Genomic DNA, 26,966 nt, shown 5'->3' with positions numbered 1-26,966 from the left:
CCCTGTGGGCAGAGCGCGGTACTGCGCGCCTGCCTCTCCCAAGATGGCGGCTCGGGTGTCGCTCCCCGACCTTCTAACTCTGGCTGCAAAAGGAGGGGGGCACAGCAAGGAGCCCGCTCGCTCTAGTGGGATGCCTGCGCACGACGCCGACACCGATCCCACGGGTGCGATTTTCGGCGGCGTTTCCAATCGTGCGGACATCTCCTTCAGCCCGCTTCGGCCCGGGGAAGAGGGGCGGGGCCGCCAGCGATGGTGCCGGCGCAGCCCGGGCAGGCTCGGGGCGGAGCCGGGGCTTGGCGAGGCGGGGCACGGAGGTCCCGGGGACGGGACCGGGCGGGGCCGGGGCGGTGCTTTAGGGGCGGTCCCCAGTGGTCCCAGGCGGCACCGGGGGCGGGGCCGGGTGATCCCGGAGCGGTACCGAGCTGTGCTGGGGACGGTGCTGCAGGGGCGGTGCCGGGCCCGCCTCAGGGTGATTGAATGCCCAGAAATCGCCTCCTCTGCCCCGTGCTCACACTGAGCTGCGGGCTGCAGCGTGCTGTCGGAGCTCCGCACACAGCACGGATTTGGGCTTCCCCTCCTCTCAAACCCTCTCCCCCTTCTTCCTCCTCCTCATCTTCCTCTTTTTCCTCTCCCTCCGCCTCGCCCCCCTCCCCGGGCCCCTGACTCCCCCCGGGATCCCCTCCTCCGGAGGCGGCCCTTCCGAACCGACCCCCCCTCCAAGCCCCGGAGCCCGAGACCATTAAGGTAAGCTTTGGAATTGAAATATCAGGATATTCACTCTATCCCACTGGCCTGAAATTTCAGGATTGTACGATTTTTTCTTGAAGCAGTTACCTTTGCTGCAGGATTGTGTGGTCACCAGTCTCCTTTCCTGTGACTCTTGTTGAAATTTGCTGTCAGATAACCGGCTAGTAACGAAATATTTGACAGAAATCAATGCTGTGAACGGACTTCACTGCAGCAGTTGATGAAAGAGCAAAGAAAATGTCTGTCGTGTTTACGCACCCCCCCGAGGCTGAATGAATTCTGATACTGTAATAAATCAGTGCAGTTGGTGCCTGCAAAGGTCTTGACATTGATCAAGAAGATATTGCTTTGGATTTTTACTTTTTATCAGCGTTTCTTTAATCTGTACTTCAGCACTCTAGCCTTTCATAAGTCTTCTCCGGTTTCCTCTGGCCCTGCAGAGTAGTCCTCTCTGTTATTGTCTGATCCCAGCTTTGATGCAAGGAGTACTTTTTGTCTTGAAAATTAGCATCCCCCTCTGCATATTTAAATTAGTTATTTGACTTTTGAGAAAAAGCTGGTCAGCTCGAAGTCCACCAGACACCAGAGGCTGCTGTTTTTAGCACCTTATTCAAAGAGGACATCCTTTAGTTACCTAAGGAGGGGTAGAGATTTACCCTTAGGAATAAGGAATAAATGCAACCAGACTGTCCTGCCAAGAAAAAAATCCAGTTACAGTGACTGAATTCGGGTTTAGTGGCCCTTGATCCTTGCAAGGGATTAAAGGCAGGTTCACTTGGTCTCCCAGCAATGAATGTCTCAACCGAAAGCTGCTCAAAATGTGCCGTTTTTCTGATGGTTTTGGATTCTTTTGCCAGGTGGGAACATGGACTGCTTGACTTGTTCCTGTGTCCACTTTCCACTTCAGTCCTTTGCATTTTCTCTGAAGGGAAAGCAGGAACAGGGAAGTTGGGGCAGTTCCGTCAGCAGAAAGGCTGCTAAGAATAGATGGTAAGGACTTACTTTTCTGCACAGTGCCATGTAACTGAAGGCTCGTTTTTGGATTTCACATTCTGTTCCTGCCTGGTTTTGTGAGAGCTGCAGGTGCATTTCTGTTTCCAGACCCTGCCAAAAATAGTCGCTTATATTATAATGAATCCTTTTTCCTTCATGTTTTCTTGCTTTAAAAGAATTACCCTGTCAGATTGATGTGAGCAGCAGTTGTTTTTAGATCTGCTGGTGTTGTACACGGAGTAACTGTAGAACAAATGAGTTGTGATGGCTTCCTTGTATTTGATGTGTGGAGAGGAGCAAAGGCACAGATTCATCCTGTGTAATTGCAGTCGTCCAACGTAGGTGCCAGGGTCGGCAAGCTGGGCAAGGTTTCCTCTCTTGCTGGGCCTTAGGGGGAGGGAGTTGAACCCTGGTGTCACTCGGATTCCTTCCTCTTCTCCCTCCTCCTTTCTTGCTTGTAGAGCTGGAGCTCGGGGTCACCGAGTTTGGGTGCTCGCAGTCAGGGCCTGAATTTGGAGAGCAGGAAAGCGGGGGGAAGTTTCTAGGCACGTCAAAGCCTGTCTCTAGGGTGTGGGACTTGTTGGTCTTCCTCACCACCCCCAGCAACTTGCACTTCTCTCTGGACCTTGCTGTGGTCACAGCCCACTGCTCATTTATGTGACTGTTCATCCCTCTGCCTGATTGCTTTAAGTACAAGTAGCCTGATTCAGGTTTAATTTAGCAATGATTTTCCTCTGTTTCATCGGTAGTTTTCTAAAACTCCCCTACAGGCTATTTTGAAGGTGCTTTTTTCTTTTTTTTTTAACTGCCTGTGATGATAGAAAGCTGTACGGCCCTCTGAAAGCAGTATAACCTGCTTTCCAAAAATTACAGAAGTAGGATTTTTATTGTCCACTATGCAGCTGAAGTCCCCCTAGTGAGCCTCTTGAACTGAGGGTGAGGAGAGCGGCAGATACGACTCCTCATCAACCTGCTCTTCTTTTCGTTCCTAAAAGAAGGAAGCATGAAGGTAACTATAGAAAAAGATCTGCATCCCTCGGGGTTTTGTATTTTAGGTGTTTTGAGGTTTATTTACACACCTCCTCCTTTGTTTCCTGGACAGGTTTTACGTGACAGTGGAGCGTTTGAGGACACGTGGAAGGAGCTTTCAATTTGGCTGGAGCACTTGGATAATAAAAAAGAAGACCAGAAGGAAGCAGTGATTCAGTTTTTGGAAAAGGTAACGGTGTTCAAATCAGCTGGATAAAAAAATGCAAAGAATAGTGTTAGTGGAAACTGGAGGTCTTGTTGCTATTGTTGAGAAACCTGTCAAAGACCAGCGAATGAATTCTGAGAAAAGCCTTGTTTGGGATTCTTTATACGGAGGTGGCATCCTTCTTGTGTTCAGTGGGAGGGCAGCCAAATGATTTGTAGGAAAATGAAATCCAAAAAGATCAGCTGTTATTACAGCATTGTTGGTGTAAGGGTAGAGTGGTGTAGGTGTGGGTAGCTTTGATCTCCTCTTTAGGTGCCGACATTATCAGAGCTCAGTAGATGGTGGTCCTTGACAAGGAAAGGTGACACTTGCTGTTTACTCTTCAGGATGTTGAATGCCCAGTGCTTTGCCTCCACTGTGGTCTGCCCAGGTACTCGGTGTGTGGTCGCAATCTAGGTGCCAAGTTGTGGTGGGTTTTTGTTTTTCCATCAGTGTGGCCTGTAGAGCAGGAACTGTAGACAGAATCCTGCAGAAGTGCTATGGAAGTTGTCCTCATAAAAGCTGCCCAGCTTTCAGCACGTGGTCGTTCTCAGTACCGTGTGGTTCCCCTGCACTTGCCAGCCAGCAGGTGCACTTACCTTTCTCCCCACCTTTGCTGACAGATCCTGCTGAAGCTGGTGACCAACCCCTGTCCCTACACTGACAAGGCAGCAGACCTGGTTCAGGCAGCCAGCACGCTCCAGGTGGCTCTGTTTAAACAGGACTCTGATAACATCAGCATCCCCGTCTCTCACATTGATGGTATGTGGTAACCTGTCAACATCCCAACTCCATGACTTGGGGATACACTTTCTAGCCCTAATCAGCAAACTGGGGATGGATAACTCTGGCAATCCTGTTAAGTAAGGGCCCTCCAGGATTCAGCTCTCCACGTGTTCTTGGTATCAGAAGTCGAAGTGGAATTGCCAAGTTGCCGCTTTACCTCTGAAAGTAATTTCTGCCGTGGTTGTGCCACTTGAACGGTATTTGAAATCTCTCTTCATGCTCTTGCAGCGGCGTTTTTGAACTCAAATGGAAATCTAGCCCTTCTGCCTGGGACTGTTGACAGAGTCATGGAATCCCAGAGTGGTTTGGCCGGCAAGGCTCCTTAAATCTCATCCAGTTCCAGCCCTGCCATGAACAGGGACACCTTTCAGTAGCCCGGGCTGCTCCAAGCCCCAGTGTCCAGCCTGGCTTTGGACACATCCAGGGATCCAGGAGCAGCCACAGCTGCTCCGTGCTGGACAGCAGCATTGAAAGGCAGAGTGAAGGTTCAGCTGTAATTTAGGGGTTGCACTTAACGTTGTATTGTGTGACAAATGTGGCTTTCATACTTTTTTTTAATTTTTTTTTTTTTTTATTAAAAAGAATTAAAAAGATGGCTTGTATTCCTGGAGTGTTGCATTCTACGTCTGTTGTTTTTCCTGTTAGTCTGGATTCTTGCTTTGATGTTTTTCTTCACTTATTAGATGTCCTGGATATGGTGGATGTCCTGATCGAGGACAGTGATGGCTTTGATGAAGAAGTTGGGTTCTCTTTAAATGAAGACGTGATCATTTCCCTTCAGTGCTGTTGTCCCTGCTGCATTAGAAGCCAGGAATGAACAAGTCCACGTGGGCCTGGATGCTGATCCCTCTTGCTGGTCCATGACAGCATGTGACAGGTGAGATTTCCAGGTGTCTGATTTAGCAGGAAACTGGTTTGTTCCTTCTTGTGAGGAGGCTCATTGGCTTTGCATGGGCAAAGCCACTCCACGTTTTCCATCTAGGAACAGAGTTGGGGAGCTGTTTGAAAACAGAGTCCCAGAGGTAAACAGCTTGGCTCGGTATTTCTGTGTGGAAATAGAAGAATATCTGTGTCTTCTGATTTTTCTCTCGTCTTTCTTCCACAGGTGTTTTTGTATTCCTGACTTGGGTTTCCATCGGGGACACGTGGCTTGGAGCTCAGGAGCCGGATCTGTTCCTTGCCCACGGCAGATTGGTCTGCACTAGTGCAGGTGACGAATTACAGGACGGCTTGGGAACTCGGAAACAAGGAGAAGCAAGTCTTATGTGTCTTTGCAAAAAGTTTTGGCTACCACAGGGCATTAATTCAGGGAGTTAAGACTTCATCTTTAACGTTCTGTGCTCTGCCAGCATCACTGCGAGCCCTGAAAGCCTCCTGAGCTGTTCTCATACAGACCTATCTTGTTTGGTCAAAAAAAAATCTTAGTTTAGTTTCGTCCAAGAAATGTTACTACTCTGTGCGAGCTCATGGGGAAGCTTTTATTTGGCATCTCTCAGTGGGACATTGAAAGTCCAACTTCCCATTTCTTGCACAGTCTGAGAGGCAGTATTACTTTCTATCATTTTTATCACAGGCATTTTAAACTTTTTGAGGAACCGGCAGGACTGTTTGTGTGGAGGCGTGCGGTTCACAGCCATCCTCTGTCCAACGTAGGATGGGAAAAAAAGGCTGGAGAGCTTCCTACAAGGGGCTGTAAGTGCAAATGACCAGGAGCCCGGGGTTTAGTCATGATGATTTAGTATTTCTTAAAAGACTCTGATTGATTTCATGATGCCAAAACCAGTATGAATAGAAGACTGAAGTCAGGAATCACGATGGTCTCCTTGGGTTTAAAAAGCTTTAATGGTGTTTCAGGACATTTGTATGAGACCTGGTTTGTTTTTTCTTACCCTTTTATTCAATCAAAAAAAAAAAAAAAAAAAAAAAGCCTTGATCCATCACTGCTGCTGTGATGTGTGACAAATGCCTGTCCTCCCTCCACGTGGAACAGGTGAGAGGTGGAACTGAAGCCCAAAGAGTTTTCTGCCCACTGATAACATGTGAGTCATATTGGGAATTCTCTGCAGAATGGCAACAGTTGTTCTTGAATTTGGCCATGAGGGGAGTGGAACATGGCAGCCCGGGTCTGAGAAGGTGCAGTGCCAGAAGGAGAAGCTTTGAAATGTTAAATCAGGATTGATTCAGGTGACTCGCGACCGCGTGCTGTGCCCAGGTCCCTGGTAGAAATACTGTGCAGGGAAAAGCCAGAGCTGCCTGTGCTATGAGCTGAATTTTTTATTGGGGGGGGGGGGGGGCGGTGTGTGAAATAAGAATGAGGTGCAAATGAGGGAATTGCTTGTGTGTGTGAATATTCTTGTCCTAAAGGAGCGCTGCCCGGTGCTCCTCCCTTGCTGTGCCCCTCTCCTGGTGAGCCTCTGTCCTGCTGGCCGTGCCTCTCTGTCTCCGTGCCTGTGCTGCTCCTTGCCCGTCTTTGCCCGCCCCGCACGGGCTGTGCTCGCTTCCTCTCTGGCTCCTGGGTTCCCTCTTTGTCATGGTACCCCTCAGTCCTTGCTGTGTGTTTGGCACTCTCTGTCTTTTCTCCGTCCTTCTCTGTGCCTCTGTGGTGCTCCCTGTGCCGTTGTTTCCCCTGGGATCCTTGTGTCCCGGTCACTGTCTGTCCTAGGGTGATGTTATGGTGTTTCTATCTCCAATCATGTGTCCTGATTATGTTTGGTATTATGTCCTGTGCTTCCAGGACTGACTCTGAGAGTGAAGCTTTGTTTTGTCTTGTTATCAGCCGGCTCACCTCCCCCATGTTTATGTTTATGTCTATGTTTAGGAGAGGTTTTAGCTCGGTTTGCTTGCTTGCCTGCTTGCTTGCTTGCTTGCCTGCTTGCTCGCTTCTGCCTCTTTTTCTTTCCTTCGCTCTGCCCTTGCTTTTTTCTTATTAGTTAGTTCAGCTAGGCAGTCCAACTTTTTCCCTGGACTGTTTTCTCTTCCACCCCGTCCCCTCCCTCTCCTGGATACCATCTGAACCTGTTCCGGACGGGGACCTGGGAAACCCCAAGAAACACCGGGAGTCTACACTCTGTCACCTGCAGCAGCCATTCCCAAGCGCCAGAGACTGATAACTGGGCGACCACTCGCCAGAGAGACTGAACTCGTCATCCCTTCAGAACGGTGAAAGAGTTTTTTGTCAGCTGGTGTTGTCTTTTTTCCCTGTGCTGGGGAGTGTCTTGCTTGTTAAATAAAGAGGTTTTTTTCTCCCACTCTTCTCCGAGGAAAGTCTTCCCGAACCCGGTGGGGTGGGGGGGAGGAGTCGTGGGGTTTGCTGTCTGGGGGCTCCTTCTGGAGGTTTTCCCCCAAATTTGCCCAAAACCAGGACACTGTCCCTGTTCATTTTTAATCCCTCCCTCTTGTGCTGCCCATCCAGCATGCCAGGGGTTTCTTTTCGTTTTTTGGTTATTTTTCGTTTTCATTTTTCTTCTTCTTTTTTTTTTTTAGGGGGGGTTCCATTTCATCGTGCACCTTGATGTTGATTTTCTTCCCTTGTCTTCTCTGCTGCCCCTCCTCCTTTCTGCCCCTTGTCCCCTGTGTCTGCAGGGCTGGGGAGGAACTTCAGCCCTTGTGGGGGTTGCCCTCCCTTTTCTGGTGTCAGCAGAGTCACTTTCTGTGGGATGGACACATGGGAGGGGTTGCAGTCAAGTGCCCTGCTGCTGTCCAGGGCAGTTGGAGTCGTTCTGTGCCTTCTTTGGGGTGAGGAAAAAAGGCTGAGGGGGGCTCCGACGTGGTTTGGGGCACCCCAAGGTCCCTGGGAGAGGGAGCCGGGCTGCGCTGGAGGAGCAGGTGAGTCGGGCATGGGGGGGGTCATGGTGGGTGCCAGAACATTGAGAGGGAGGGGTGGGTGTAGAATGCATGAAAAACAGAACCTTAAAAAACAGCTAAATATAGTCTAAAAGGAATGTTTTATTGGTTTGTGTTTGGATAGAGGTAGGGTTTTTTTATAGATACTGTAAATAGAAAAGATAAAGAATAAAAATATAGAAGCAAATATAAGAAACCAATATATAAATATATTACATTACATTATATTCTGTTATGAAAATAGAAATATATAAATATTTAGACTTTAAAAGGAATGTTTTATTGTTTTTTATTTGGTTAGAGGAGGGTTTTTAATAAATAATATAAATAATATAGGCAAAAATATACAAATATGCAAAAATCGATACTGACATAAAATTATTATAACTATATATGCATATATATATGTAAGTATAAATATATAGAAATAAATATAAATATAAAATACATGTGTTATGAATGATGTTCTATTTTTCCCAATTTATCAAGCAACAAGATTAAATTTAATAGTAAGTTTTTAATAGTAACAAAATGAATACAATCAAAGTATTGGAGATGACAATTAAAGTATTGGAGATGAAACAATCAAAGTGTATATATTTAAGAATATACAAATTTTGGCAGTAAGTAATTTAGTATAATTGAGGTTCATATAAAGCATAAGCAAAACCGACCGGGGAGGGGCCCCCCTCCGACCGGGGATACGGGGAGTGGCTCGCCATTCCTCACGTATCAAAGCATCCAGGCTAACAATCCCACTTATATACTATAGGCTACAAAAGTTTCTAGAAAGCTCCTCCTAGTTTCTATTCCTAAGATCTACGTAACTATACTGCACGGCGCATGCTCTACTAATGGGTTAGGGGGTCTCTTATCTTTTTAAGGGTCTTATTTCCCGTGAAGGCCCATCATCTTCATCAGTGACCGAGGTGTGACCTGCAGGTAGCGCAGGCGCCCTGTGTGACTGAGCAGATGTTTTCCATAACATGACTTTAATTAAGTCCCATGCTTGGGATCATTCCATTTTTGACAGCTTCAAGGTTGAAGCTGTATTTCTAGATGCCGCTTATCAGACCTTCGTCCTTTGACTATTCTTATCTGACTTTCTTCTAACCTCCTTCTTTGACTCCCAACCTCTGTAAGATGTCTTTTATCCTGTCTCACCCATCTCCCCCTTCTCACTCTGTAACAATTGTCTTCTATTGATCTAAATACAATTTTGTAAATATAGTTACAACTTAATTAGCACGAATCACATTTATCACACATGTATGTAGTATGTAATATAAATAATTTATCGATTTTAATATGTTATATTAAATAGTATTTATAATAGAATGTAAATAGCATATAGTATATTAATATACTAGTAAAAAATACATTAAATAGTATATAAATATAGAATACACAATATAGACATATAAATCTACAGATATAAATATGAAAACTAAATAGAAAAATATATTCAAATATAATTTAAAATAATCGAGTTTTTTGTTTCTATTTGGTTAGAGGCAGAGCTTTTAAATAAATAATATTAAAAACTATGAACCTACAAATATATATGGATATAGATAAAATAGAAATAACATTAGTAATATAAATCTATGTATATAATGAATAATAAAATAATATTGTATGTATGATAAATAGAATAGCAATTAAACTGAATATATGAAATATGTATAGATTATGAATATAAATTAAATATTAAAAAATAGATGATTTATATATATAAATCGGGAAATATCCATGAAAATTGGGGGAAACATCCATGAGAAATGGGGGGAAAAATCTGTGAGAGACGGGGAAAAATGGGGAAAAAATCCACGAAAAATAGGGGAAAAAATCCATGAAAAATGGGGGGAAAATCAGTGAGAAATGGGGAAAAACCCAGTGAGAAATGGGGAAAAACCAGTGAGAAATGGGGGGTAAAAACCAGTGAGAAATGGGGGGTAAAAATCAGTGAGAAATGGGGGAAAAAATCAGTGAGAAATGGGGAAAAATCAGGAAAAAATCCACGAAAATTGCGGGAAAAAATGCTTGAAAAATTGAGGAAAAAATCTGAGAGAAATGGGGAAAAAAATCAATGAAAAATGGCGGGAAAAGGTTTCTCAGTTCTGGTCGGGGTTTTTTAGGGCGTTCATTCCGGGGGATTTCCTCAAGGATTGGGACACTCCTTGATTCCATCCCTTGCCTGTCTCCCAAGCGCCACCCTGTGGGCAGAGCGCGGTACTGCGCGCCTGCCTCTCCCAAGATGGCGGCTCGGGTGTCGCTCCCCGACCTTCTAACTCTGGCTGCAAAAGGAGGGGGGCACAGCAAGGAGCCCGCTCGCTCTAGTGGGATGCCTGCGCACGACGCCGACACCGATCCCACGGGTGCGATTTTCGGCGGCGTTTCCAATCGTGCGGACATCTCCTTCAGCCCGCTTCGGCCCGGGGAAGAGGGGCGGGGCCGCCAGCGATGGTGCCGGCGCAGCCCGGGCAGGCTCGGGGCGGAGCCGGGGCTTGGCGAGGCGGGGCACGGAGGTCCCGGGGACGGGACCGGGCGGGGCCGGGGCGGTGCTTTAGGGGCGGTCCCCAGTGGTCCCAGGCGGCACCGGGGGCGGGGCCGGGTGATCCCGGAGCGGTACCGAGCTGTGCTGGGGACGGTGCTGCAGGGGCGGTGCCGGGCCCGCCTCAGGGTGATTGAATGCCCAGAAATCGCCTCCTCTGCCCCGTGCTCACACTGAGCTGCGGGCTGCAGCGTGCTGTCGGAGCTCCGCACACAGCACGGATTTGGGCTTCCCCTCCTCTCAAACCCTCTCCCCCTTCTTCCTCCTCCTCATCTTCCTCTTTTTCCTCTGTCACTGCTGAGGCTCTGGAAAGAACTGAAATTCTGCAGGGAGACATGTCCTCTCGTGGCCCCAGGGACTGCCTCGGCACGGGCCAGGAGCGCCTCCGGCCCCTGCCTTCTCCTGCTTGAAAAGATCACCTGGAGCCCGAGCTCGGGGAGGTGAAATCAGCTGAAATCCAGGTAACTCTGTCAAGTGCCCCCCAGGGACATCGGCGGGGCTGGGGGATGAGGGTTTGAAACAGCAAATTCTTTGGAATATACACCTGTCCCCGTGCCGATGCTGCTGAGCTTCCTGCCACAGTATATCCCCACTCCATGAGGCGCTGTGAGGTTATGGCAGTGGGAATTGAGCAGGGAATTGGGGGCTATGGGCATAATTCACGGGAGCTAGCAAAGCTGACAGCCAACCCCAAATCGGGGCACAGCACAGAGAACAATCTGTGTGCTGCCCTGTCAGCTCAAGCCCTTGGGCTGGGAAGTATTGGGAGTTAAATGTATGAAATTACACAAATCACAGCAACTGGCATCACCCAGAGGGACAATCCAAGTCCCAAACAATTCCTCCACAGTCCACTCTGGGAAAAACACCCTGTGCCTGCCAGGAGCTCTGACCCTGCTTTTCCTACCAGCTCCTGAGCAGTGTCAGGGCCACCACGACGCCTTTAAAATCCAGATAAACCCCAAATCCTACACAGTGATTAATCCAAAGAAAGTACTGAATTGTTGTCATTAAAAGCTCAAAACTCATTAAGAATTCTATGACAACAGTGTAATGGACTCCCAGGAACCTCATGAATGCTCTCGGTTTCATTTTTGTGTATTTTTACTCCCTCATTTGGCAGCTTGTAAAACTTATCCTGGAATTCAGAGGTCAAGCAGGATCGACTTTGGATTGACCTTCACCTCTGTTCCCACTTTGTGCAAACACAACTCGTGCCCAGGTGGGTGAACTCATCACCTCAGCTTTTCACTCCAGAGTATCCCCTCCTTATTTCCCTGTAGATGAACTCAGATCCACTCCTCACCTCCACTGGTCATCCAAGCGTCCATTCTGTTCCCCACAGGCCCTGGTGGCCCCAGGGAGCTCCCTTGGCCTTTCTCCTGCCCCTCTGCAGCCGGAGGTCGCTACACAAACAGTTCTTGTGTCCCCTCTAAATGACCCCGGGTTTTCTGCTCAATGAATGGCATGACCCGTGCCCACTGCTCATGATTCACCCAACCAAAATCAAGAGCAAATGTTGCTTGGGCTTTAAGAACTTGAAATAACTCTGAAGCAAAAGAAATCACCTTTTTCTTCTGGTTTTTATTTTTATTTTTTCATTTAAGATGCTGGACTTGCCTCTGTGGATGTGTGCTGAGCTCTCACTGCAGGGGACTGTCAGGCCTGAATGGCTGTGAGTTCGTGTTCTTCTCAGTAGGGAATCAGAAATTATTCTTAGACCATAGAATTGTTTTCTGAAACCTTTCCCCTTTCCTCTTTGTGCCTTTGAATTTTTCAGCTGTTCCCTGTTGTCACTTCCCCTGCCTGACTTCTGTGCAGCTCCTAGCTGGGAAAAACTGGGAAAACTTAGGGGGTACAGAGGTGGAATTTTTGGCTGGATTTTTCTAAAATTTCTAATTTTGCTGAACTTATTTCCCCAGTGAGAAGAGCACGAACTCACAGCCATGCAGGCCTGACAGTCACTGCGGGAAATCTGACACAGTATTAATAAGTAACCTTTCCTGAGAGCAGTCACCACCCCAGTCCTCCAGCCTTGTCAAATGTTTCAATGAATGGACCCAAGTTCTAATCCTTAATCTAAATTTATGTCAGCTTTTGTTAGAAAGATACCGGACAGTAAATCATACAAGAGAATTTAAAAATTGCACAAAGAATAACAGGCCCAGACCAAACCCAACCGCCCCCATCAGTGCTCCACCCCAATTTTGGGAGAAACAGTGATACAGTTTATAAATACTCTCCTTCCACACTATTCAGTCCTTCACCGCACATCCCCAGAGAGGAGTCCCTCAGACCTTGCTCCCCTGAACACCAGGAGAGCTGGAGTTTCACCCAGATCCCACATTCCCATGGCAGTTAATCCCAGCAGGGAGGCAAAGAGGAACCCTGCATCCTCTGACATAGCCCACAGCACGGGCAGCACCAGGAGCCCTCCAGGCTCAGACCTCTGGTGCTGAAGCCGCTGGGCTTTGGCTGATCAAACACCACAGCTCTTGGCAAAGATGCCAGGAGAGTCGTGATTCTTCCTGTCCTGAAAGAGAGGAGGAAAAGAAAATTAAGTCGACTGCAGAAGGATTCCAGCTCTCACACTTCTGGGGGGGGGAGAGGGAGGGGGAAGTGATTTGCCTAATTTCCACTGAAATCAGAGGTAAATGGTTCTAATCTGTATCCTTGGAAATCTGCAATTAGATATTTCGTCAACACTGGATTTAGTCTATTAAAAGCTGTACATTTTTCCCTCAACCATACTTTATGCATACTAGAGAAATAAATTTGCACGTTTTCTGGCTTTTCTGACATTTCCTGGCTTTTTAATCCTAGTCTTTGCCTTCTGAAAAGCATTAATTGACTCAATTTTCACTCATGACAAATCCACCTGGTTTTTAAAATATGAGATTTTACATTCATAGCGACAGAATTTTCATTGACATTTAAACTTGACTGAAAAATGTGCATGATTTCTACCGTGTTACCCTGAATGAGAACTCTATCTGTCAATTTAAATAACTTTCACTCTTTTCTTATTCATCATACAGCTTTTATCCCTTCAGATACCTTTGCTTTCTATCTATATTGTACAGCAAACCTCCACAACTTTAACTTTTCCATCTTTTCTGAGACATGTTTTCTTGTATTCAATTACCAGTGGCCTGGTGTTTCATTTGCTCTGGCTTTCTTTGTGACTTTTGTTACCTTATTTAGCCCACGAAAACACCCACAGGGAATATAACCACAGCAGCTTATCAGAGCTGTAAAATTGAGGCTACATTTCTGATGTGCAATATGCTCTTGCAGTACCTTCACGAGGGCATTCTGCATACAGCAGGAGAATATTTACTGATGTACTAGTGCAATAATGACCCACCTGCCTCTGCTCCTCTCTGGGGCACTTTCTGTCTGTAGGGATTGGAATTAACGACAGTCTCTCTGTGCTGCCTGATGTCAGAGCTGAGAAAGGTGTCGAGGATATATAAGAGTCGTGAGACTTGCCAGAAAGGAAGAGGGAGAAGGATACTCCAGAGCCAGATGCAAGCGTGGAATTGTTGCATGCACACTTCCTGCTAACCAAGAGGGCTTGCTGGCTTCTCCAGTTAGATCTGTGACCACAAAAAGGTAAATACTTTGCCTTTTTTCTTACTTTCCCTGCAGTGCAAAAGATGCGCCTTTAGAAAAGCTCTATATCCCCTATTATTAATCAAGAGCATTTTTTCAGGAAAAGACTAAGACAGCTTTAAAGTAAACTACACTGGGGACCAGAATTTGAGACTGGGATATGTCAGGAAACGCAAATCAGAGATAAGGGATAGGATTGAAACTACTGGATGGAAAATGAGCATTTACTGCTGAGAGCCATATTTCTGAAACTGAATTGTGTCACTAAACTTGAAGGGATCATTTTTCTCACTCTAGCTTGTGAAAAAGACTAATTGCTCTTGATTTAGGACAGAATGGGCATCGGTGATAGGATGTGCTGAAGAGTATTTGGGTTAGCTTTCAGTTTTGAATCACTGTTCTTTTCAGAAAGTTTGGAAGGGAAGATGCACAACCTGAAGTTGTCAGTTTTCTTCATTGCACTTTCTGTCACTCTGAGCTGTTTGGAAGCTACACCTATTGAGGGGTGAGTGACAAATAATCATGTTTATTTCTTTTTAGGGAAAAAGGTGTTCAGATTATTGCATGAGTTGCTTTTGCTTTCATGTCTTAAATAATATAAAAATAGAGTTATTCAAGCTCACTGTTTTATTGTTGTTCAGAGATTACTGTCTCTGGCTGATGATCTATCTGATGGTACTTCCAAGAGACAAGGATGGATGTTGCCTGTAATGTCACAGAATACACTCTCAGGACTCAGTGAGGAAATGCCAGAACAACCACCAGCAAAGACAAAAAGGTATTGATTTTCCTTGTTTCTTCCAGCCATATCAGATTGAATCATGAAGCAAACTTTGTTCCAGTGATATCCTGCTATTTGAGAGACTTTGCTTCTGCTGTTTTTCCTCAGGAAAAAAAAAAAAAAAAAGATATTAAAATATCCTTCTACTAAACAGAGCTTTCCTATAAGCATAAAGATCAGCTTTTCTGTAACAAAAAGATCAAAGCATTTAGGGTCGAAAGTGAAATCCAGGGACTTTGTTTCAAATCATTTGATCATTTTACGATTATAAACTTTCTTAAATTAAAGAGGCTGCAAACTCTACATTACCTTGTGAAGAAAGGTGCATTTTGCAAGCGCCTTCCTTTTTAAAAAGTTCATCAGATTTCCAAGCCTGGGGGGGAAAGAAAAGAAAACATACCCTTCTTAATAATACTGCAGCTCTACTGGAATGGAATTATTTTATGGTAAAAATGCTTTCAGTAATTAAGCAATTTTAAAATCACATAATTAAATATTAATCATAAGAAGAAGGAAAAGAAGAAATTGATTCTGAGAGAATTTCACTTGTCTGAAATATATTGTTATTTATAAATTCAATTTCAGGACCTCTGTGAGAACCAGTTGCTATTTGAACCTTGTGTGGTAAGGACTTGAATAAAACCAAAAGAAATATCCATGAAAGTCAATGGGAGGTTATATAAAGCCCTATGCAACAATTTTCTTGTAATGCAATTACACATTTAAAATATTAATTGCTTAAGAACTGCTGCCTATCTACTAATCAAGAACCTGTATAAGACAGACATTCCTTTCATAGCTGCCTTTCCTCTTGTATTATTAGATCAATACAAATAACTTCAAAAGGTTATATGACATTTTAGATGATAGATTTAATAATCAGTAAGCAAAGGAACACATTGGTAACTGCTCAGAGTTTGAAACTGGGATATAGCTGCTCTTCACAGTAAATTTTAGCCACAAAGTGATATCTAATTCATGCCATATCAGCATGAAGAAGTCCAAGAAAATATGCAACAACTCAGTAGGCAATCTCTGCGAGCAAGTATTTCTGTTTGAAGGAAGAACACAGTAATCTAAGAAACAAGTCTGAAAACCCAAGCTAACCATTACATTGCAATTTAAAAAAAAACCTCGTGCTACATAGGTTTTACGTGGAGTTCTGTAAATGATCTGTCGGTTCAGATCATAAAATGTTATTTCTAGATACGGATCCTTCCTCGGACACTCTTTAAAGTATCATTCAGCAAAGGATTTTCTCTCACCACAACAGAACTTTCAATTTGCTGGTGTTTCAAAAGAGATGTGGCAGGTTTTTTTTTTAGGTGAAACCTCTGTTTAGTCAGAGCTAAGTGGGAAGAGAGACAGAGCAAAAGACCATCCTAAGTGATTCTGCAGTTGGCAGAAGCTGGCAATGCCTGCTACTTCTCATGATATGTGGTGCAGATGGGAGAAAGAGTCTTTGGGTTTAATCCACTTGCTGTGGACTGGAATATTACCACTCACTTCAGTGAGAGCAGGATGTAATTCTGTGAAAACATGAGAACTGAATAAATGTTAGTGATCATCATTATGTTAGTAATCCTCATGATATCAGCAAGGGCTCTAAATAGATTTAGAAGTTCAGCTGAAAGTTAAACATTTAATCATTGCTTTCACTTTGTGTCTCACCTATACTATCATTACAGGTCTTCTAAATGTCATAAACTGCTGTGCAGGATATCAATAAAAACGACATATGACAGTTCATGTCTCTGCATTTGAATAACCTCCATCATTAAAACTGATAATAGCACCCAGCACAAGGATTTTTTTCAGGAACAAAGTAGGTGGTGGGAAGATTCTAATGTTCCTGTATTTGTGCACATATTAAAAGAACTCCCACATTAGCAGAGCTCAAATGACTATGAGAAGTGGCACACTCGATGGCTCATTGTTTGACTTACTGCTGGCTGTCTTTGTTTCACCTTGGCAGTCACCAGCTGGAGAAGAGGAGATGCAACACGGCCACGTGTGTGACGCAGCGCTTGGCCGATTTCCTGGTGCGCTCCAGCGGCAGCGCCGGGGCCCTTTACCCGCCCACCAACGTGGGCTCCAACACCTACGGAAAGAGGGACAGAGAGCCCCAGAGCCACGCACAGCTTTAGGCTCTGGAGATGGCTGCTGACACTAGAAGCTCAGTTTTTATTGTATCAACAACCTCTCGGTCATTTATTACTTGTAGAGTCTTACCAGTGCCTTGTTTTCTCTGTGTGTGGGGGGGGGTATGTGATTTATGTTCATCATTCCACCATGCATGTACAATGACATGCATAGGCTATTCTTTCAACCCCATTAAGAACTCCAGAAATCTGCTTGTTAAAATCCTTTGTAAAAATCTGTCACAATAATAAATGGAAAAGTAATGGCAACAATGTTATTATTATTATTATTATTATTATTATTATTATTATTATTGTTATAAGGATGAAAAAGATAACCCATGATGTGTATGTCTTTATAGTCACAGTCTGGTAAGAGAAAGAAACCGCCTTAATTAAAGAACAATAAATATCAGAATGCTAGCAAAAGTTATGTCCTAATGAAAGTAAAACAGAAGAATCTTCTGTTTTTTAAACATCTACAGCATCTTGTCTGGTACAGTTGAAGGAACAACTAGATGAGAAAAGATGCTGCATTGTGCACCATAATCAGACAATTATGCAGTTAACTGATTGGCCTGTTTCCACTATAACATACAGCAAGCAAGGAAACGTGGTCTTGCAGCACAGACTTCTGTGCCTACTGAGCAGGGGATTTTAAGGATTTGCAGTTCTTATGTTAAGATGATATCAGTAAAATGTAAGCATAAGTATAATAATATATGTAAGTATAATAAATATGAATAAGAGATAGCTCTGATACAATCTAGGAGAAACTCCCGTCCTTGGGTATTCCTTTCCTTAACTACAGTAACAAAGGGAAGAGAAAAAACAATGAGTAGCTCAAGAACCAAAACACATCATAGAAACTCAGTAATTTTTTCCACTGGCATACTTAAATTGCTACCAAAATCCAGGGGAAATATTTCAGAGATGGGCAGACCTTAATGAGAATCTGACGGCATTATTTTCTCCTATCTCAGCCCAGAATCAGGGCAGGCTTAAAAACCTTTAAGTTCCTTTAAATTTTAAGCAAATTTTCATAGAGGTGAGCTGTTTCATTTCACAGAAATGGCTGTTTTGTCCACACTTCCTCAGTGAAGGGTTCACTGTTGTCCGAAAAACATTATTGTCCAATTACGAAAAACATTCAGCAGAACCTTAGTTCTGGAGAGGCAAATGAAAGTTCAATAACTGCCTTCAGTTGGTTTGTTTCCGTTACAAAGTATACCTCGAAATAGAAACATTTTTGCTAATTTAATGTTAAATGGCATATTCACTTCATTTCACACACAAAAAAATGCATGGGAATAAAAAGTACAGGATTCCTCCTGTAAAAAGTGTTATTAATTACTCTCTTTATTGAGGGAAGTTTCAACCTTCATTAAAGTTCTAATGGATATTAATTCTGAATTTTATTGAGAAAACCGTTTATATGCCATTGAACTAATACTTCTGCCGGCTTGAAATGCCTTCCATTCCAGTTACTTTTGAGTTACGCTGCACACACTGCGCTTAATTTGTTTTTCATTTAGAATATTTATATTTCAGAAAACAAATGAGAGAGAGGACAGCTTTGAAGTGTCACTGCGAGATTGTTTGTACAGAGCAGTAACGAAGTGGAGCCTTCCCTGTGGGTAGCTGCTGATCTCTAGGCTGATCCCAGCCCGGAATATGAGCCACGCTTTATGCACCAGATTTTGTTTTTTCAGCTACCATTTGACAAACACTAACAAAGCACAGGCTGTCCATGCACAGGACCAGTGAAACTGGGTACATTATTTTCTGCCTCACACACTCTCGAATCTGGTGGATTGGATACCAGCATCTATTTCACACAATCAAACTATTCCACAAATACTGAAAAATCTAACTCGGTTCCTAAGTCAGTGAAACCACCAAGAGAGAAAAGAGGGGGACCATCTCACCTGTCTTTAGCTCCTCTTTGTCTAACCAGTTGTCAGCGCTCTCCTGCTATTTGGTGGAGGAAGACTACTTCCAATTCATCCCAGCTTAGACACCTATTTTAGGATGGGATTAATCACGCCTGAAGTGCCTCTATTTCTTCGCTGATGATAGAGAGTGTCTAGACAATTAGCTGAAAATGAGCACTTAGATTTAAGATAACTAGAGTTAGTTGACAGGAATCTCATCTGCATTTGGTATGAACTGTTCAAACTAAAATCAAAGAGAAAAAGATTTGGTAAAAAAAAACCCCACACCACCAGCACCTCAGACTCCAAATCAACTTTCATTCTGAGCTACGTTAGTTAATTCATCAGCCAGAGCATCTTGAGAAACTTCCTTCAGTGAGATTTGTTCCCGCCCGTACTCCCTTGAGAAGACAGCTCTGCTCCCTCCCTCCTGCTGTTGCTGCACTTGGCCTCTCAGAGACGAAGCATCTAGCCATAGTAAGGCTGGATACAAGCACAGTCCAGGGCTAAATGAGCCAGGAAAAGAATGGACTGTAATGGAAAAAAGAAAATAAATACATTTATTTAATAATGAATTAATTACTAATAAGCATTTAAGCATTACTTCATCTGCTCTGGTCATGCCAGGCAAGCCGAGGGGGAGCCCCGGGCCGGGCAAGCCTGGTAAGCCGAGGGGGCGCCCCGAAGTGGGGGGGGGCCGCGCCGGGCCAGCTGGGGGGGGCGGGCCCCGGGGCTGGGCCAGACGGGGGGGCGGGCCTCGGCGCTGGGCAAGCCAGGCAATCCGAGGGGACGCTCCGGGTTGGTCATGCCGGGCAAGCCGAAGCCGGGGGGCTCCGGGTTGGGCAAGCCCCGCGGGGGCTCCGGGCTGGTCATGCCAGGCAAGCCGGGGGGAGCCCCGGGCCGGGCAAGCCTGGTAAGCCGAGGGGGCGCCCCGAAGTGGGGGGGCCCCGCGCCGGGCCAGCTGGGGGGGGGCGGGCCACGGGGCTGGGCAAGCCGAAGGGGCGGTCCCTGGGGCTGAACAAGACGGGGGGGCGGGCCTCGGCGCTGGGCAAGCCAGGCAATCCGAGGGGACGCTCCGGGCTGGTCATGCCGGGCAAGCCGAAGGGGGGGAGCTCCGGGCTGGTCATGCCAGGCAAGCCGAGGGGGAGCCCCGGGCCGGGCAAGCCTGGTAAGCCGAGGGGGCGCCGAAGTAGTGGGGCCCCGCGCCGGGCCAGCTGGGGGGGGGCGGGCCCCGGGGCTGGGCAAGACGGGGGGGCGGGCTTCGGCGCTGGGCAAGCCAGGCAATCCGAGGGGACGCTCCGGGTTGGTCATGCCGGGCAAGCCGAAGCCGGGGGGCTCCGGGTTGGGCAAGCCCCGCGGGGGCTCCGGGCTGGTCATGCCAGGCAAGCCGGGGGGAGCCCCGGGCCGGGCAAGCCTGGTAAGCCGAGGGAGCGCCCCGAAGTGGGGGGGGCCCGCGCCGGGCCAGCTGGGGGGGGGCGGGCCACGGGGCTGGGCAAGCCGAAGGGGCGGTCCCTGGGGCTGAACAAGACGGGGGGTCGGGCCTCGGCGCTGGGCAAGCCAGGCAATCCGAGGGGACGCTCCGGGTTGGTCATGCCGGGCAAGCCGAAGCGGGGGGGCTCCGGGCTGGGCAAGCCCCGCGGGGGCTCCGGGCTGGTCATGCCAGGCAAGCCGGGGGGAGCCCCGGGCCGGGCAAGCCTGGTAAGCCGAGGGGGCGCCCCGAAGTGGGGGGGGCCCGCGCCGGGCCAGCTGGGGGGGGGCGGGCCACGGGGCTGGGCAAGCCGAAGGGGCGGTCCCTGGGGCTGAACAAGACGGGGGGGCGGGCCTCGGCGCTGGGCAAGCCAGGCAATCCGAGGGGACGCTCCGGGCTGGTCATGCCGGGCAAGCCGAAGGGGGGGAGCTCCGGGCTGGTCATGCCAGGCAAGCCGGGGGGAGCCCCGGGCCGGGCAAGCCTGGTAAGCCGAGGGGGCGCCGAAGTAGTGGGGCCCCGCGCCGGGCCAGCTGGGGGGGGGGCGGGCCCCGGGGCTGGGCAAGACGGGGGGGCGGGCCTCGGCGCTGGGCAAGCCAGGCAATCCGAGGGGACGCTCCGGGTTGGTCATGCCGGGCAAGCCGAAGCCGGGGGGCTCCGGGTTGGGCAAGCCCCGCGGGGGCTCCGGGCTGGTCATGCCAGGCAAGCCGGGGGGAGCCCCGGGCCGGGCAAGCCTGGTAAGCCGAGGGAGCGCCCCGAAGTGGGGGGGGCCCGCGCCGGGCCAGCTGGGGGGGGGCGGGCCACGGGGCTGGGCAAGCCGAAGGGGCGGTCCCTGGGGCTGAACAAGACGGGGGGTCGGGCCTCGGCGCTGGGCAAGCCAGGCAATCCGAGGGGACGCTCCGGGTTGGTCATGCCGGGCAAGCCGAAGCGGGGGGGCTCCGGGCTGGGCAAGCCCCGCGGGGGCTCCGGGCTGGTCATGCCAGGCAAGCCGGGGGGAGCCCCGGGCCGGGCAAGCCTGGTAAGCCGAGGGGGCGCCCCGAAGTGGGGGGGGCCCGCGCCGGGCCAGCTGGGGGGGGGCGGGCCACGGGGCTGGGCAAGCCGAAGGGGCGGTCCCTGGGGCTGAACAAGACGGGGGGGCGGGCCTCGGCGCTGGGCAAGCCAGGCAATCCGAGGGGACGCTCCGGGCTGGTCATGCCGGGCAAGCCGGGGGGAGCCCCGGGCCGGGCAAGCCTGGTAAGCTGAGGGGGCGCCCCGAAGTGGGGGGGCCCCGCGCCGGGCCAGCTGGGGGGGGGCGGGCCACGGGGCTGGGCAAGCCGAAGGGGCGGTCCCTGGGGCTGAACAAGACGGGGGGTCGGGCCTCGGCGCTGGGCAAGCCAGGCAATCCGAGGGGACGCTCCGGGTTGGTCATGCCGGGCAAGCCGAAGGGTGGGGGGGGCCCCTGTCCAGGCAAGCCGGGGGGGGGGGGCTCCGGGCAGGACTTGCCAGGCAAGCAGGGCGGGGGGCCCGGTCCGGGCATTCCTAAGGGGTTGCCCCGGGCCGGGGAAGCCGGGGCGGGGGGCCCCGGGGGGGGCAAGGCGGGGGGGAGAGCCCCAGGCCGGGTGGGGGGGGAGGTAGCCCGGGTTCGGGCAAGCCGATGGGGCTGGGCAAGACGGGGGGCAGGCCTCGGGGCTGGGCAAGCCGGGATGGGGGTCCCCAGCCTTGGCTACACGAATGGGCGGCGGGGGGACGGTCCCGGGCCGGGCATGCTGGGGGGGGACGGTCCCAGGCTGGGCAAGGCGGGGGCGGGGGACGGTCCTGGGCCGGGCAAGGCGGGGGCATGGCCCGGCCCCTCAGTGTCCTACCCGGAGCCGGCCCCCGGGTGACACTGTGGCTTTGCAGGGCTGGAGAACTTGGTGTCCGTCGCCAAGACGCTGCCGTTGCCCCACGTGTACGATGTCGTGGAAGGACACGTGAAAGTTTCTGTGGAATGTGCTGAGATATTCAAACTTCTCAATGCAGAAAGGAAGCCTGAAAGTGAAATAAGTTGCATATGGGGGTTGTAATTCAGGGACTAGCAGCTGCAATCCCAACAATCTCACGCTGGAGAAGAACCAAGAAAAGGTCGCCAAGGAATGGGCACAGCCCCCAAGGCTGCCAGAGCTCCAGGAGCGTTTGGACAATACCCTCAGGGGTGCCCAGGGTGGGATTGTTGGGGTGTCTGTGCAGGGCCGATTGTTGGACTGGATGATCTTTGTGGGTCCTTTCCAGCTCAGAAAATTCAGCGGTTCTGTGAATAAATGCTTTGTGGTGTAAATAACTCTTAATAATCTAATATGGTTTTGGGTTTGTGGTTTTTTTTTTTTTTGTTGTTGTTTTTTTTTCCTGGAAGTAGCAGTGGCAGAAGCACCTACCAAGTGCCAGATGCTCTTTTCTGTTTGTGGGTGTTACTGGCTTTAGTGACACACACAACCAATAGTCCTGTGTAAATCAGGCTGTTAGGGTTCTTGAAGTGTTATCAAAATACCTTTTAGGAAATAAGGAGATCAATAGAAGCAGTTAAAAAAGCAAAACTAAAGTAAGCTAGTGAAAGTAAATGTTTTTAGATACCTCTCTTATACATCAGTATTCCTCAGATGCCATTGGTAAAGTTGACCTCATTTTTCTCATTTCAGCTGGGCACGATTAGTCCTCATCAGAATATGATGAATGAACAAAGAGTTCAACAGCTTTTCACTGTGAATGCTGGTGCAGCATTGCTAACTGCTTGCAATGTAGTATGGCATTGCATGTCTTTTTAACCATCACTTGCTGTTCTTTGCCTTTCAGTATTGTTTTTGTCTGTGTCATGTTCAGTGACAGCCTTTGCTCAATATCCTATTGCTGACAGGGGCTGATGTTTGTAATGGGCACAGCCCCGGTGCTGTACGGTTTCTGGATTCTTCTGGAAGGAATTAATTATGAGACTGGAACAGCCCCAATGTTTTCTTCCAGCATATTTCATTTTTTTCCTCCACTTGGGAGCAACCATCACTTGAAGCATTGGTTTCTTGAAACTACATGCTCTCAGAAGTGATCTTTTCCAAGAGGAAGCATTAATTTGGGAGAGAATCTAGAAGTTAATGTCACTTTCATATGTGGAAGCTTTCCTCTTGGAGGGGGGTTATTCTTTTTATTAATGGCGGTTGTTACTGTTTGCTCAGGTAATAATTTCAAGTCAGATATTAACTTACTTTTCTGTCCTGCAGATGCTGTTAATCTTTCAAGCTCTGGAAGCCATTTTACTGAGGACAGCCAGCGACCTCTCGCATTTTTCTGTTGTGGGAATGAACATTGTCAAAAAGTTGATTAATTCCTATGTGAAACTGATCTATGCTGCTTTGTATTCTGAAAATTGCAAGTAAGTCTTCTTGGTGACCTGGTGGAGGATCTCTGCCAATTGGTCTGGAGGGACTGGACATCGCAAAATTCATCTTGACTTATTGCTAATAATCTCCTTTTATTTAATAATCCTTTTCCACTTGTCATAAAATAATTGCCTGTGGCAGTCTTTGGAAAGTGGAAGCTCTGATACATCAGACAATCCAGTGCTGTAGGATACTTTCCTGAAGCTGTGGTTTTCATCAGTTGGGCCTGTCCTAGTGAGAGGTTTAAGGTAGTATCTCCAGCAAATTCTATGGAACAGAATGAACTGCTCTCAGGGAAAAGCTGAATTATTTCGTAAAGTATATTTTCGGGATAAACCAGAGCTAATCTATAGTATTCAGAAAAGACGTTTTAGGGCGGAATCTGAGGTGATTTCTGAGGGACAGAATGAAGTTGTCGCAGGGGAAAGCTGAGTTACTGTGCAGTGGATTTTGTGGGCTTCAAGATGAGGTATCCTGTGTTTCACTGAGGGAGAAGCAGGAGCTGTGAATTGTGCTGAGGGCCATGGGGACACCGAGGGAGATGCAGGTGCCGCGAGTGAGGTTCGGGTGTCTTGAGGAACACGGAGGGGCCAAGTGTCTGAGCGAGTGTGGCTGAGCGAGAGGGAGGTGCCTGACTGCGTGTGTGCTGGGTGACCTCCCTGTAAGCAGGGCTGGGTCTTTGCTTTGCTGCCCTTGGCCTTTTGCCACTGTTGCTGCTTTGGCTGGCTGGAGAGCGGGGCGACCCTATAAAAGGACAGTGAGAGCCCCAGTGTGTGCAGGCCAGGGGGGAAATGGAGCTCCCCCAGGCCACCCTGTAAGCAGGGCAGGGCCTTTTGCCCACGGCCCTTGGCTTTGTGCCTTGGCCACCCCTGAAGCCCCTCAGCATTTTTAGGCCTTTATGGCCTCCCTGCAGCCCCCCTGGGGCAGGCGTGAAGCTTTGGTCTCCTGCTCAGCGGAGGCAGGGCCCCCACAGGCCCTGTGAGCAGTGACAAAAGCAGTTATCTGTGTTTAAGGTCTGAGTTTGTGGTGCAACACTGAGCATCCATTACTGTTGGTTTGTTTTAGGCTTGGACTTGTATAAAGGTGAGACTCCCCCCTCACCAATGGGCCAAGAGAGATGGTTTCCTGCAGTCCTGAGAACTTAGGAAGTATTCCAGGAGTCTGTGATGAAGCCTTGATCTTTTCCTGTTTGGACATGCCATTCAGGAAGAGGTGAGTAGCTATGGTGATTTGAGGAGGTAAGGTGGATTGGTGTGGGTCCACTCATGGTTGAGCAATGCCACATCACCTTGTCCCCCCCTCAGCCACGCATAGCCTGTGATGACGGTGTCAGGCTCTGCGTGTGGCCGAATCCTGTGGCCCGAGGGCGCAGGCATTGTCAGGAGATGGTGAGCATCAAAATTGTCAGGTTTTGGGTGATGGTGCTCCTGAGATAATGCACTAATATTTGATTTCATTAATTGCAGTTGACATCAGTGACAGCAGCGCTTTGAGAGCACGGAATTGTCAGAGGATGAGATGGCCTTCCTTCACACCTGCCATGGGCTCACATCCCCTGATGTCCGTGAGATAAGTGGAGGGCTTCCACCCACAGGGGGGATGGAAGTGGGATGTGGGGTCAGGACTCTTTGGACGGGGTTTTTGAGTCAGGTTTGGAGACGAGGATGTCTAAGCTGAGTCCCCTATGGACATATGTAGTGTAGATCTGAAGATGCTGAGGTGCACAGGGCAGAGCGGCCCTGGTGTTTGTTGTGTCATTTGTCTATCGTGCAGTGTGTGTCTCGTGTGGCACGTCTTTTCCCTTTGCCCTTCAAGGTTCTTTTTGGAAACTCTGACATCATTCTTAGCATCTCTCATTGCTGCTTTCCTCTGCCTGGCACTGCTACAATCAAACCTTTAACCCAAGGGATTGGACAGGTATTAGAATCTGACTGGATGCTTCTCAAGAGAGATGAGATGTCTTTTTTAAAGGTCTTGTTCTGTGCACTGGAGAGATGCCTTGTACTGGATTAGGACTTGCAGGAGTGTGAAGATAGGTAGAGGATTCTGAGCGTAGGGTTCTCGTGCATCCATCTTTGCGGTTCTTGGAATGAATCGTCCTGTTAGCGTCTTGTTCCTGCCGGCTTCTCTGAGCCTCATCAGGTCAGCGTCGCTCTCATCTCGACCGTGTCCTTCCTCGTTCTCTCCGTGCTTGCAGTCGCTCTTCTGAATGAGTTTTCTCTTGCTGTTGCGTCCCCTTGTTTGTCATCCCCTGTGTCAGAGGCGTTTGCGTGTCTGGCCTGGGATCGTTCTGCCCTGCTGCGCAGTGTGGGAGTGGGGGTAAAAGCATAAATGCTGGGGACTTGAAATTTGTAATGCAGAGTATATTTGGATTCTGGATGGTTTTCCTAGGTAGAAACAAGGCCTCTGGAGCTGTGCAGGGCTTTAACCTTTGTCATAACTTCCTTTCAGATGCAGATGGTTTAAATCAGAAGCAGAGCGCCCCATTGTGGGTGAGGGGGTTGCCCCAAGCAGGTCGGTGACTGTTTGTCCTCGTCGGGGAAGCATAAGTGGTGGCTGTGTTACAGCACTGTTCTTTCTCTTTATTTTTAGGAAGTGATGCTGGATATCAGCTGTCAGGTGGAAGTGGGCAAGGTGAGCAGTGACAGAAGCAGTTATTTGTGGTAAAGGTCTCAATTTCTGGTGCAAGTCTAAGCGTCCGTTACTGTTGGTGTGTTTTAGGCATTGCACTTTTATTAAGGTGAGACCCCTCCTCGCTAAGAAAAGTGGTTTTGCACTGTCCTGAGAACTCGGGAAGTATTCCAGGAGCCTGTGATGAAGCCTTGACCTTTTCCTGTTTGGAGATGCCATCCAGGTAACCTTCAGGAATAGGTAAGGAGCTGTGGTGAGTTGGGGAGGTAGGGTGGAGTAGTGTGGGTGCACTCAAGTTTGAGCAATGTCGCATCACCTTGTCCCCCCCTCAGCCACGCATACCCTGTGATGACGGCGTCAGGCTCTGCGTGTGGCCCTCCAGTGTTGTCAGGAGATGGTGAGCGGCAGAATTGTCATGTTTTGGCTGATGGTGCTGCTCAGATCATACACTGATGGTTGATTTCATTTATAGCGGCTGACATGAGTGACAGCAGCCTGGTGAGAACATGAAATTGCAGAGGATGAGGTGGCCTCCCTTTACAACTGCCGTGGGTTCGCATCTTCGGACGTCGGAGAGATAAGTCGAGGGCTTCCGCCCACAGGGAGGATGAAAGCGGGATGTGGATTCGGGACTCTGCGGGAGGGATTTTTGAGCCAGCTTTGGAGATGGGGGTGTCCAAGATGTGTGCCCTTTGGCCATATAAAGGGTAAGTCCTGTAATGCTGACGTGCGCAGGGCAGAGCGGCCCTGGTGTCTGTCGTGTCATTTGTCTATCGTGCAGTGTGTGTCTTTAGTGTGTCTTGTGTGGCATGTCTTTTGCCTTTGTCCTTCGAGGGGCTTATTGGGACCTCTAGCATCA

At 48.5% G+C, this 26,966-nt stretch overlaps 4 long non-coding RNA genes across 6 annotated transcripts; 3 read left to right on the top strand and 1 right to left on the bottom strand.

Moving 5' to 3' along the window:
* Positions 1–540: 540 nt before the first annotated feature.
* Positions 541–7,011, top strand: LOC148217709 (uncharacterized). Its single transcript, XR_015800833.1, has 3 exons — positions 541–2,959; positions 3,598–4,637; positions 4,866–7,011. It is a non-coding gene; the product is annotated as an uncharacterized LOC148217709 (long non-coding RNA).
* Positions 7,012–10,214: 3,203 nt separating this feature from the next.
* On the top strand, positions 10,215–16,964 carry LOC148217707 (uncharacterized). 2 transcript variants are annotated; one of them, XR_015800832.1, is made up of 6 exons: positions 10,215–10,618; positions 11,281–11,379; positions 13,563–13,772; positions 14,181–14,277; positions 14,414–14,550; positions 16,529–16,964. It is a non-coding gene; the product is annotated as an uncharacterized LOC148217707 (long non-coding RNA). The 2 variants fall into 2 exon arrangements; XR_015800831.1 differs by lacking the exon at positions 10,215–10,618 and having other exon boundaries at positions 10,993–11,379.
* LOC148217708 (uncharacterized) lies at positions 14,279–16,639 on the bottom strand. 2 transcript variants are annotated; one of them, XR_015800834.1, is made up of 3 exons: positions 16,500–16,639; positions 14,863–14,926; positions 14,279–14,656 (listed from the first exon to the last, which is right to left on the bottom strand). It is a non-coding gene; the product is annotated as an uncharacterized LOC148217708 (long non-coding RNA). The 2 variants fall into 2 exon arrangements; XR_015800835.1 differs by having other exon boundaries at positions 14,279–14,647.
* Positions 16,965–22,458: 5,494 nt separating the features above from the next.
* Positions 22,459–25,153, top strand: LOC148217706 (uncharacterized). The gene is made up of 3 exons (XR_015800830.1): positions 22,459–23,469; positions 24,542–24,688; positions 24,943–25,153. It is a non-coding gene; the product is annotated as an uncharacterized LOC148217706 (long non-coding RNA).
* The last annotated feature ends 1,813 nt before the right edge of the window (positions 25,154–26,966 follow it).

Source organism: Sturnus vulgaris, unplaced genomic scaffold, assembly GCF_052056855.1.
Source record: "Sturnus vulgaris isolate bStuVul1 unplaced genomic scaffold, bStuVul1.hap1 Scaffold_452, whole genome shotgun sequence".
Classification (NCBI taxonomy): domain Eukaryota; kingdom Metazoa; phylum Chordata; class Aves; order Passeriformes; family Sturnidae; genus Sturnus; species Sturnus vulgaris.
Note: the sequence above shows the minus strand (reverse complement) of the source record. Positions and strands in the feature narration are given on the sequence as shown.